This window comes from Coffea arabica, chromosome 10c (assembly GCF_036785885.1).
Source record: "Coffea arabica cultivar ET-39 chromosome 10c, Coffea Arabica ET-39 HiFi, whole genome shotgun sequence".
Lineage (NCBI taxonomy): Eukaryota > Viridiplantae > Streptophyta > Magnoliopsida > Gentianales > Rubiaceae > Coffea > Coffea arabica.
In genome coordinates, this window is record NC_092329.1 from 6,383,426 (window position 1) to 6,397,304 (window position 13,879).

Consider the following 13,879-nt stretch of genomic DNA (forward strand, 5'->3'; position numbering starts at 1 on the left):
TTTTGTTCGTCATCTAACATCTGTAAGATTGAATTTTCAGTTTTTCTCCAAAAGTACAAAAAGGTTAGGTGGTAATTAGGTACTACAATTTTTGCTTTTAACACGGACAATTAGAGAAGTGAATTTTAGTTACTTGGTGTTTACAACATCAACACAAACCATATGTATACATCAAGTTGACTTTGAAAAAAAAAAAAAATTTTTTTGTCTCTTTGAGTCCAAATTACTGAAAACCTACATTCCATCACACAATTAACATAACCAAATATACCTAATTTTAATCAAAGATTATAATTACAAATAAAAAAGACTTACCAAACCCAAACAAAAAAAGATCTCAGTCGATCTGCTGCAGAGAACCATACATTTGTGAGACAAGTTGCCATCATTAATATATATAGATGCTCAGCTGGCCAGTTTAGCAAAATAAACTAAAGAATAGCATGCTAATTAATTAATGTAGTACCTAGTTCTTTAAATTTTGCAGCTGTATCAGAAATCCACCAAAATTATAATTCTGCAATGATGGGGCTCCATTATTATTAGGGGTCCCCTCGTTCCTTCCTCTCTAACCACCAAAAGAAGTGAAGTTTACAGACGAAAGAAAGGAAAAATTAACTGGAAAAAAAAAAAACAGTGTTATTCTAATCTAAATGCATCAGTGAAGTTGGTAATGAATTTCCAGGAGCATTTGCATTCTCTTTTTTTTTTTTTGGTGGGATTGATGATGCATACATAAGATAATCAACCACACAAGAATTAATTACAGACATGTGGGATGAAAACTAACACCTTAGATTATAGACTGAACTCAGCATTCAAAACTTTAGTCAAGAACACATAATAACTAGTGACTAGTCAAAATGCTTACCCGGATTGTACTGCATTACTCTGATGGATGAATTTATGCAAGAAGTAGAGAACCAAATATTATACACTTCATCAGTTTAAGTTTCCCTCTCCTTTCTCTCCGGTGTTTTACCGTTGCCGGAGTTTTAAGTTCCATTTTCTCCCCCTTCTGTCTCTCTCTCTCTCTATATATATATGGCTTTAAGACTATTCCTGCAGCTTTGTAGTAGTTGAAGTAGATTGATTAATGTGCGGTCAATCTTATATTTCTTGCAAGATTTATTGTCCCTTTGTTATGCCTTCCAAGTAAATCATGCTGTTACCGTAATCTGGATTACTTTTCCAGGCGGTGGACTCTTCTTAAGCTAAATTAAAGAATTCGAGATACCTACTCCTAATCCATTCGAAAACAGATTGACATTATAGTTTAAAGGGTTCATATGATTCTATTGACGAGCTCAGTTCAGTTTTCTCAAAATCCAAACTCCAAAAAGTATAGTAGACGTACATAATTATTGCTCTACAGAAAATGGTTTCTTTAAACATTTCTTAACGCATTCTCAAATTGAGTTGAGAGCACAAGGATTCAACATTAATTTATTCGAGTTCTAAAACACTGAAATCTATTCAAGAATATACATGACTGGCAATGAATCATTCATTTTCTCACTTCACATATCAGTGGATAAATTGTAATTACTTTTCTTTTTTTTTTTTGTCGACACAGGACACAGGGGTGTCCAAGTCAATCCTTACGGAGCTCGACTAATCCCCTGCGGCCCGGGTCCGGCGCCCCAACCCGACCCTAGCACGTTAAGTGCGCAGAGGAATCCAGCAGAGTTGAGAGTTGAGACTCGAACTCGGGACCTCTCGATCCCTGTGGGAGAAGGCTATCGCTGGACCATTCACGCGGGCAGATAAATTGTGATTACTTGGATAGTATATATATAGGTACAGGGAATACATCAATGCAAGAAATTTTTCAAATCTAGAACTTGCTCAAGATCTACTTGTAAGACAAGCAATTACCCTTCCCTGGTTATACTTATATCGTGTGGACTCCATGCATGCACATGGCTGTCTTTCTGTAAGCTGGAGCGGTTACTTGGTCAAAGCTCCATTATAATTTCCACAGCCAGGCAGTGCTTTTGTCACATGATAAGGTTTCCCACCACGTGCAATACTACCGTCTTCAATCAAAACAAATTATTATCATCAGTTAAAGTGTCTCCAAGATTAGGTAATTTAATTGCATGGGGGGATCAGAAGGAAAAGGAGCTCAAAAAATGGAAGAAATTAAGGGAGATTGTGCGATGAACTTTTCATCCAGTTGTACATGGCTCATTTTATTCTATTCCAAAAGTGAGATGACTAATTATGTTCATCAATATCTATGAGACAGAGTTTTTGAATTTTTAAGTTTTTTTTTTTTCAAGTTTTCTAGGGTATGGTTGTGGTAGTTGTTCGAGTGATTTTCACTCTCGAAATTGATTCTGGCATTACTTAGAATAGTTCATTTGGATTTGTATCTGCCCTATTTCTCCAGTAGCATTATTCTTTTGGCAAGTTAACATACAAAAAGAAAAGAGTGGATTAATTCTAGGGAGATTACAGTTGTGAGTGGGGCTATGTGGTGGAATTCCATATGATGAGATTGTCTGCTACTACATGATTTCGTGAAAGCATCTCAGTCATTTCTCAATCTTCTTGTTTCAGGTTAAATAGGAGCACCATTTATTGGTCAATTCACTAATAATTACAGAACTTTTATGTAGATAAAACATGATCTGCTTTACATAACCATGAAAGTAGTTCTCTGTCAATGCAAAAAATCCATCTCGATCTCCTTGATTATTTCCAGTAATTTTTTTGAAGACTTGGAAACACAGAAATCTGAGTGCAGAGTCAGCAACAGCAGGTCCAGCCCAGTGATTCAGACAGTCGGCAGCCTGGATGAAAGTTTTTAAAAAATTTCAAGAGCCAGGTACACAAAATCCACAGGCCCGATACTGAAAATCATCTCTATACTGTTTGCACATACAATTACAGGCCCGCTTCAACTTATTCTGTGAACCCATGCATATACCATGCCAATTCTCTATGAGCTTATTAAGTTTATTTCTCTTTTATTGGAGAAGCATGTTCGGACGAAGGGATTCAAGGCCTTTGCAATCGTCCGTTTCAATTGCAATTTACACCATACACTAATTAGTTAGGTTTTGATTTAGCGATCAAAGTTAAATCCCCACGAGTTGGAGATTTTAAACTCAAATTTCACTATGTGTGGATATATGTGAATTTCATCTTTTCACTACTATATACAGTGCTGTGGAGGTTGGGTGCGATCGGTGTCATCAAGAGCCCAAGACATCAGCACGACAAGAGTCGGTGCCTACTCCCAGTCATTGCATCGTTGTCGGTGTTACGGTTAAAGCTTTGTCAGGCCAAGATATGGACGTCATCATTACATCACAAAGTCGACTAGGCTTTGTTTTGGGATAATTTCAGAAACTTCCCTGAGGTTCGTGACAATTTCACTAAACTGTCTTGAAATTTTAAAAATTATACTTACCTCCCTTAAGTTGATATTTTTGTAACAAAGCCTTAAACTTGGTCAAAATTTTAAATGAAAAACCTAAAATGTCCTTAGTTTATAAAGTTTAAATTACTGATCATTCCAAACCATTGAAAAATAATTCAACACAAGTGTAAAGGAAAAATGTCAAGTGTTCAATACAAATGTAAGAGAAGAGTGTCAAGTTTCTAATGCTCATTTATTGTTTGATAAGCAACAACAATAATTCTTTCACTATGATACGATATTATGGTACTTTTCTATAGATATATATATTCTTTTTATGTTGCTGAAGAGAGCGTCATCATAATTCTTGTAGAATTTGTGGATTTTTAAATTTGGTAGTTCTCTCTTTTTGAGTTATTGTTACTTTTGATTAAAAAAATTGGTCACATTCAAAGTTTGTTAAGGAAAAAAAAAAAAATATATATATATATATATATATCACTAGTCCAACATTTGATAATCATAGAGGTTAAGGTCAATGTTAATAGTTCTATCGTTTTACTGCCAAAATATAAAAAGGGGAAATAAGAAGAGAAAATGAAAAGATTAAATAATTATAAAATCTATCTTTTGTATAAGCATGCCCAACAAGAAATTTTATTAAAATGTTAAAACTAGTTTTTTTATTGTCATTTTAAATGGATGAGGGAAGTAAATATAATTTTTAAAACTTCAAGGAAATTTAGTGAAATTGTTATAAATTTTAGGAGAGGTTTCTAAAATTATACTCCCTCCGTCCCACTTTGATAGTCCTGTTTTCCTTTTTCGTCTGTCCCAAATTATAGTCCACTTTCCAATTGAATAATGTAGTTGTATTTTAATTTTCCTAAAATGCCCTTATTCAATGTAAGTTGTTGTTACTATAAACCTACCCCATTTAATGAGAGTTGATTCATTTTTTACCATCAATTCAAATTCTCATAAAGTTGTACTCTATTTAATGTGAGGGTATTTTAGGAAAATAACAATCTAAATTTGTTTTTCCAACAAAGTTAACTATTTTTTTTTAAATTGTGTGAAAAAAGAAATAGGACTATCAAAGTGGGACGGAGGGAGTATCTTTTGTTTTTGGAGAGAGAGAGAGAGAGAGTGTGTGTGTGTGTGTGTGTGTTTGTGAAGTTTATGCAGTCGTTGCATTGCATCACTTCATTTTCTGCATCAGAGTCTTCTTTAGAACAATTCTTTGTTTCTAGAAAATGGAGCACACTGAATGGAAATAAAAACGAAAATTTCCTAGTCACTCGCAATAACTTCTTGGAATACAGCATTTGGAATATCAAAAAGGCCCTTTTTCACCCTTTTGGCTTTTGGGTTTCAAACACATTAGGCTTTGCTACCTTGGAATTTGAATACGAGAAAAAGAAAACAATAAAGGGCTTAGCCAGCAGTAAACAACGAACGGTAATTACATCTTTTTTGTTTTGTTCTTTTTCTAAATTTTAAGATGCAGATCGAGAAGACTTAATAAGGGCCAATATTCACAAATGCGAAAAGAAATTTGCAAAAAGAAAAAGGACACTACGGATAGAGAAGGCATGCTAGCATTAACTGCATGCTATTGATCATTAATAATCGTCATACAAAGTATACAACTAGTAGCATTTCCTCTGGGAATCAAAAAAAAAAAAAAGTGGCTAGTACGTTATTTCAAGTCCTAGGAATCTCCGAAACAGAGACTGCATGATCACCAGAGGGGTGGATTTTCTTGAACATGGCAAAAAAGCAACTGCCAGAAGTGGGCTTCCCAGTTTGATGATTGCCATGATGATGATCAGCATGGACCACTTTTCCTGATCCAGAAGCAGCTGCCAGCTCTTCCATTTTTTTTGTCATCTTCATTTTCTGAAGCTTCTTCATTACCACGATCTCTGCAAAACCAATGCTAGGGGTTGACATGATAGCTGGATTAGAGGGCAAAGAAGAAGGCTAAGAATTGTGCTAGAATAGAAGAATGGGGAGGCTGGAGGTTTGATTGTGAAATATATACTGATCAGAGTGTTATAGGTTTCTTGGCTGTGATGCAATAAAATGAATGAGGCATTGGTTTTTCCGAAATCTGGGAACTATTTGGACCAAGTGGGAGACACATTAAATGCCCACAAGAGAATTGAAAAAACAATGGCAGAAGCCGTGGGAAACATAAATCTCTTAAGTAGGGTCCCCAAATTGGAGAGGACTTGGAATTTTTTTCCCCCCTCAACACACTTCTGGGGTGTAGATGTCTAACAGGCTATAAAGATTTTTATCTGATTTTCACGTTTTCGTTTCTTTTGTTAACTATCATCGTGGTCATGGAATGTCAATGTGCTTTCAGACAAATAGTAGGAAATAGAGAATTGATGCTAGTGTGCATCGTTGCAAATATTTTTTTAAATTTTTCAAATTTATATTTTTATGGACTATAATTTTATGATGTTGTGGTAGTACTAACAATTGTTTCTTAGATGGTTTTTTTTTTTGGAGTAAATAATTTGGCTTAGGAGTATATTTATTAAGCAAAATGAGCAAACGGTATTTTTAGGATTTTTAAAAATTTTGTTACACAAATAACAATTTGGCTGATATCTTTAAAATTTTAAGAATGTTAAGTAATATTAAGAGATACCTCATGAGAGGTTCTGATATTATCCCTAGTACTTAATATCTATTTTCGATATGGTGATTTCTGCCATATTAAAAATGGTACTTTTCGTAATGCGGGCAATGAGCATATGCCTAAATAAGAATTTTTGTGAGTGGAGTTGATAAAGAAAGGTTTAAAAACTGACCACTTGATTAGTGAAGTACTTAATTATGACTGGAAATGATAAAGAACTGGATATTTCGCTTTTCTCTTTTTTTTTTTTTTTATGGGTGGGCTTATCCTTATCCTTCAATGCATAGCATAACGTACTTAAGAATGAAAATAAAAAATGAAAAAGGAAGAAAACCATCTCTCTTCCATCCGTTTAGAAAAAAAAGGTTGTAGGGCTTGGGTTGTTTTTGTTGGGAGAGAGGGAGCAAAACAATGGGGAGACTGCAAAAGAAACTATTGGGCCTCATTTGTTGTTCGACACTGTTTGATTTGCGTGGTCCCAAAATTTTTTTAAAACTATATAAAGGTTTTTTTTCAGTGTAAAGGAAGCATAAAAAAGTGAAACTCAATTGGTAGGGGAATTTTTAAATCAATCATTGTTGCTTTTTCTTCCTCAGTTTCCTTAAACCAAATAAAAAATGAAAGGAGGAAAAGAAAAAAAAAAGAGTGACTCGATGTATGTTCGAGACCATAACGTAAGTTGTGGCACATTCTTTTTTCTTTTTGAAAGAAGGGAAACTTATACACTTTAGGCCTGTTTGAAATTGCAGTAACTTATAAAGAAACAATTCTGATACATGTATTTTTTTTTTTTTTAAAAAGTGATTTTAAATTACCAAAAAGTGGACTCTTTAAATTACGAGAAATTAGTCATCAAACACATTAGGAGTACTTTTAGCAGTTAAAAAAACTTTTTTTTTTTTGAAAAAAAAACGCACCTCAACCCTAAATGGCCTTAGAGGTCTTGAAGATTGGCAAAAAGATGAAGTTAAAAAAATGTTAAAAAGATGCAAAATGACATGGGATAGACCTTTAGGGGAAAACGTCACTCGAGATGGAGCAGAAGGCCATATGTAACACTCAAAGTTACAAGCTAGACATTTCTGCTGAAATTGATAAAGTTTAAAAAAAAAAAAAAAAAAAAACCGGCATGAACAAGCAGCTGAAGACGACCAACAAGATCAAATGGAGTTACAATAGCTAAGGTTCTAGCCTAAAGAATTGGAATAGTGTCATCGCTGTTCTATTTCTGCAATATATTACTGTTTTATTGGTTTTTGGTTCTTCTGTTGTTGCTTGTGAGGTTTTTAAAAGAGTTTCCCTTTCTCTTGACTGATTTTTTGTTTCGTTAGTTTTTTTCCCGACTTGTTTTTCTTTCACTTTCCTTCCATTTTTGCTGAATTGATTACTTTTCTTTTTCATAAACGCTGTCCTATGCAAGAAACAGCGTTCAAGTCTTTCTTGGGTTTTTTAGTTTTACGAAAATTAAGATAGACAACAAAAAAAGTTTACAAGCAAATTAAAGGATGACTTATTTTGCTATCCTGTCATTTTTCTTCTCATTCAAATGAGTCTATTCTTTTACTTTCCTTAATCAACAGAACGTAGATGTGCAAAAATAAAACATTTCAAGGGCTGTACTCAAAGAAACCAAAAAATAATAACAAAATCGAAAAAAAGTACAAATTTAGTTGGGGTAAATTTGATAATGGTTGATATGATACTAAAATGTGCTTTTCCTGCTCTTTTGCTAGATGCATTTTTTTGAGTTGCGGAAATATAAAGACATGCAATAGAAGTAAAGCTGGGATGGAAGGTGTACTTCTTAGTTTGCTTTCTACATGGAGGCAGATTTATCAAGCCAATTTAATTGATCGATCACCCCAAGTGAACTTAATTTAATTGCAACTTAACCAGATATATTAATTGATTATTAAACAAATCAGGTCGGTAAACTTCAACATCGTAACTATACATCTTTTGGGACAAGCATATAATGAAACACTATCAAACATCACACAGATCATACAGATACTAACCTAAGACACTCTCAAAACTCTTACCAAAAACCTATTTGAATTGCAAGCAGGAAAATAATGGCTACAAGTTGATGGACTCGGAACCAGAACTTTCTTTCACATGGCAATGTATACGGCCACGAGAACTTATTTGCTAAGCTAGTTAGGAGATCGTGATAAGGGCAGACTCGTTGGATGGATCTTCTTGAACATCCTCAAGGAGAAGCAACCACCAGAAATGGTCTTTTCTGCAGTATGATTATGCTCAGCTACTTCCTGAATACGTACGCCCTGCATTCTTTTGATCTTCTCTTTATGCAGCCGTTTCATAGCATATACCTCTGCCATGCCACCAGTAGCTATGGACATGGTGATGATTTCTGAACAACTTTTGTTGACGAAGCAAGAATCAATAAGAGAGAAAGAATTTGATATCTGTTGTGGGGAGTTGTGAGGGTTGCAACTGCTTTATGGCTCTATTTATAGTCAAGAAACCGCGGTACTTTTTTGTTACGAACGGGGCCTTAGGCGACACTGACGGGCACTTTGGCTTTCAACTTTCAAGTGGAAACCATATCCCATGAATAATCAAATATGGTACGAGCATGTGACAAAACCCAATGAAAAAGTATCATATGACAAAATCTGAGGTGCGTTGCAGCTAAATATTGGTCATTTGGCACTCAGATGTCTTCGTACCATAAATAACTCTAGTAATCTTTAATTAGGTAAGAGAATATTCTTTCATTTTTTAAATTCAAGGTGAAACTCTAAAATTTATAAAAAAGGAAAAGCACGGAGTTTTGATTTTGAGAGTTGAACTAGGGAGCATGTGAGGGCTTGAGAGTTGAACAATGGATCTCATAGACCTCATAGTTGTCAAATTAATGCCTATTCCTTTATTAATACCCTCATCTACTCATCATTCTTCTAATGGAATTTATGATCATATCAAATTGATCAACTTAAAATTTTGTCTTCTAAATGCTTGTAATCTTTAGTGGAGGGTTCTTAATGTTCTAATATCACATCAATTCAATCAAATTTCTTAAATTTCAATTGTCACTAATAACTATAGTTATGAAAAAAGATAATGAATTAAACCCGTTTAAAGTTGCAATGACTTATTGAAAAGTACTTCACCTAATAAATTTTTTTCATAAAAATGCTTATTAAATGTTTAAGTACCTTCAAATCTGTTATTTAGATACATATTTCAATAAGTATTCATTGCACGGGTTAATATGTAATTTAAATTTTATTAAATGTATTTATTTATCTCTTTATTGAGTTCATAATGTAGGATTAAATGACAATATTTAATATTTAATTTTTTTTTCAAATGTGAAAACTATTTTAAAAACACCAAATTTTTTAATTTTTGCTAAAAACGCTTTTAACACCAAAAGTTTACTCCTAAAATCATCGAATGATATTCACTAAATGCTTCAAAAACATTTTCATCACTCAAAAGTGTTTTTTTTTACCAAAAGCACCTCACTCCCAAATCACCGCAAAAAGCACCATACTTCCATAATTCCATTCCAATGGTGAGATAATGAACGCAACTGTAAAAGTAACTCCAGACAACTGATTTAATCATTAAGAGTCTAGTGTTGCACTAAGAGGGTGATCAACCAATGTAATTAAAAACAAAACAGAAAAGCCGATTCAAGGTTCGATTCGTTAAATTTGTAATTCGAGCACGCCATTGTTGGCTCCGGCCAGAAGTGCGGTCTGCGTATTAAAGCATTTGTCCTCACTTTCGAGGAGGTTGAATGTTGATTCCACGTGGTGCCCATTAGCACAGATGATGATGAAATGAAGGGATGCTCTAATACTAGTGCTTTATTGATGTTTCCCTGCTTTTTGCCACACTTTCTTCAAAGCGGAAAAGTTAAATTTAAAAGAAAAAGGAAAAAGGGGTTCGAGCAAGGCCCCAGCTGAATTTGGAGTTTGAGTTGTTAGAGTATAGGGCAAATTACACTTTACCCTCCATGGTTTAGTATTTTTGTATATAACTCCTTATGATTTCAAAAGTTACACATAATCCTCTTATAGTTTGGATTAAAGTGTTAAAGTAACGAAATTTGCAATTCATAACGGAGTCACCTAAAATATAAAAAATGCCCCTATATAAAGTTAAAAATTATTTATTAACCACAGGGGAGGTTATATGTATATTTTGAAAATCATAAGAGATTATATGACAAAGCATTAAACTATAAGGGGTTATATAGTAAAACATAAAATCATACGGGGTTAGTGCGTCATATATATTATGTTCATATATTTTGGTCACTTCAACCATTTTAATTTTTAAATAACGGTAATTTCGATATTTTTAAAAGTTCCGTTACGAATAGTCATTTCCGTTAGTTTGACACTTTAATCCAAATTATGAGGGGGTTATATATAATTTTTGAAACTATAGGAGGATTATGTATAAAAATACTAAACCACAAGAGGTTAAAATGTAATTTACCCTAGATTATATTATTACAATTTAACTAAGGTTATTATCACTTTACCCTCTTAAATTATATCACTACTATCAATTTATCCTCTAACATTATCTTTTAGTCATTTCACCCCCATAAGTAATTTAATTCAACATGTTAAGAAATTTTGGATAAAAATACCCCTTTATTCTATAGCATCATCACATTGTTATTATCATTTTATCCCTTAAAATTATAGTGATACAATCACTTTAATTCCTAACATTATTTTCTAGACATTTTATCTCATCGTTAATCTAGCTAGTATGGTCAAAAAATTTTGAAATATATTTTCCCTTTTATATATAATTAAAAATAATTATTCTTCCTTTTTTTCACTTTAAGAGATCCAAAAACATAAAAATAAAAGGGTTTTCTCAAATTTCTTTTTCACACTTATTAATACTATGAAAAGAAAAGGAAATAGGAAAGAAAGAGATAGAAAATTAAATTCTGCAGATAAAGAAAATAAAGAAGAGTCCAACATTATCGTATTACTTTAAAGTTGTCGAGATTAGGATTGAAATTTGGTGGTAAATAAAAAAGTGAAATAATTTTAAAATAATAAAAGTATTTAATTCTTTCTTATTTGTGTTTTTTTTTAAAGAGAATTGAAATCTTTCTCTCTCTCTCTCTATGTCTCTCTCTCCTCCCCTCCCCATTTTTCTATTTTTTTAATATTAATAAGATTGTCAAGAATAAAGAGATTAACACTTTGATTTTTTTCTTGATAATAAAAAAAGAAGAAAAGCCACTCTAAAATTTTTATTATTTTTATTATCCAATGAGGAGGGTACTTTCTTCTAAACTTTTTTAACTTACTAAGTTGGTTTAATGGTGGAATAAATTGTCTAAAAGATAACTTTGTGGGGTAAATTGATAATAAAGCTATAGTTTATGGGGATAAAATGATAATAATTTTAAGCATTAAACATGTTTTTTCACTTTAATTAATAAACTCCGTTAAGTTTGACCGTTAATTTTGGAGGTAAAGTCACTAAAAGATAACGTTAAAAGAGAAATTGATGGTGATACCGAACGTTAGGGGAGTAAAGTGATAATAAGCCATTTAACTACTTTGTTGTTCATTTGGTATGAGTGGAACTTAGAAAACATTCGAGTGTGCTCTTAGTTGGAATTCTCAAAAGTACTGCTAAGATTGAGTAGACATCATGAAACAAAGGTTTTGATAATACCATGAACAAAGATTATAGTCTTCAGATAATACTAAGCGATTAATTAGTGTCGAGGATTAGTTGGGTCATTAGGTATTACTAGTCCGAAGACCCAGATACCTCTGTTGAAAAAAAAAAAATTAGTGTCAAGAGGAGGTGAGATTTTTTTTTTTTTTTAACAAAGTTGAGCATGCTTAAGTCAGAAGCACTTAGACTTAACTCCTTCAGATCAATTACGTCAAAGGATTGTACCTTATTAGTATGACATGGATTTAGGTATGTTGCCGATTTAATTACAAAAAGTGAATGAAAAGATTATCCCTGGGAAGGATTTGGTTGTAATCAATTTATATAAATCCCACTATTGTAAATGTCCCATTTGAATTGCTATTTTTTGAAAATTTTATTAAAAAAATATATATTGTAATGATTTGATATATGTGAAATAAAAAGGTGATTAAAAAATATATTTATAAATAATGTTAAAACTTTTTTTTAGAAAAAATTTCGTTACAAAACATTAAATGTGCTTGCCAATTATACTTAAATGAAGACATCTCTTGTTTGGATTGTGATTTTTCTTAGAAAGTTTTTTATGTTTTTTGTGAACATATTTTTTAATCATTTTTATCTCACATACATAAAATCTATATTTTTTTTAAATAAAAACTCTCAAAAATACCAATTCAAATTGACCGTAAGGGACTTGAGTCCTTGACCTTGATGGGACAAAGGTCTCATCGGCAAACCATTATCTGTAGTCGATGGCTTAAATAAGCTGAACATGCGCCTTTTTTTCAGTCCAAGCAACAGTAGTGTTTTCCATTTACGCTCTTCCTCGTACATATATCTGCGTATAGCGTTGGAGTACAACTTTAGTTGTACTTTAAACATTTGTTTTGAATAAATATCGTTGGCAATTCGTTATTGGTGGCTTTCTCTAACGTTGTGTGGGAACAAGTTCTCGAATGTCTCAAAGACAAATGGAAAAGTAGAGGCATTTCAATTTATCAGCATCATCACGTCTTGAAACAAACACCAATTAGTTTAAAAAAAAAACACCAATTAAATTAGGATAAATTACTAATAACTCTTTATGATTTCATCGATTATCACATAACCACCTTAACGTTTCAAAATATTTACTTTACCCCTCTATGATTTTATGTAAACTGAAAATTTAATAGAAAATAGTCTATGTAACGTCCTTCGTTGAAATATCAATAATATCCTTATTTAAATGCTAAATCAAATTATGACTTAGCCATAGTATACAAAATTATAAGGAGATTGCGTGAATAAATGCAAAAGTTACAAGAAATAAAGTAGATATTTATGCTAATCATAGGGGAGTTAAGTAAAAATTATGATTTCATCACACGTACTTTTAGAACGTATGTGGTTAATTACTGTGAGGGATTATGCATTCCGTCCATTTTTTACTTTATATAAAATTACAGAAGGATTATGTGGTTATTTTGAAATCTCAAGATGATCATCTAGCATTTATGTAAAACCGTAGGGGATTATATGTAATTTACCCAACAAATTGCTGCTAGACGGGTGTAAATGACTTTTTCTTCCTCATAATTGATATCTGAATAGTGACTATTAGTAGCAAATATTAGTACTAAATCTACGGGACCTAAATCAAAGCAGTGTACACCAACTCTTGTGAATTAATGTCTTCTCAGATATATGTGTTTTAAAAACTTTGCAACTTAATTAGTATTTACACCACTTCCCTTTTATTCAAAATTTCTTCATTTTATAGAATAGAAATAATCTTCTTGAGCAGACAACTTTTGTCAATATACATTTTCTTGGATTTTGACGCCCTCAAATTACAAAAATTTTAATGTCCCTTTGATCTCCTGCTGCGCTGCTACACCTGTTAACTATATTTCATTTGTCCTTTCTGTATGCGCCCCACTTTGACTTTCTCCCACACTATTTCTTTATCCCTCACCCTTAAAAAAAAAAAGAAAAAGCTAATCTAGTACTGATCCTGTTTTCTATTGTCAGTTCTCTAAATTTGAGTTAGATATTTAATTTTAACATGAAAAGAACTTTAATTCTAGATACCAAGAAATTCGTTAATTGAAAATGGAAGCACTCATATATGATGTATCATCAGTTTTTCTGAGTACCACAAGAAACGGAATCTAGTTCCATAGATT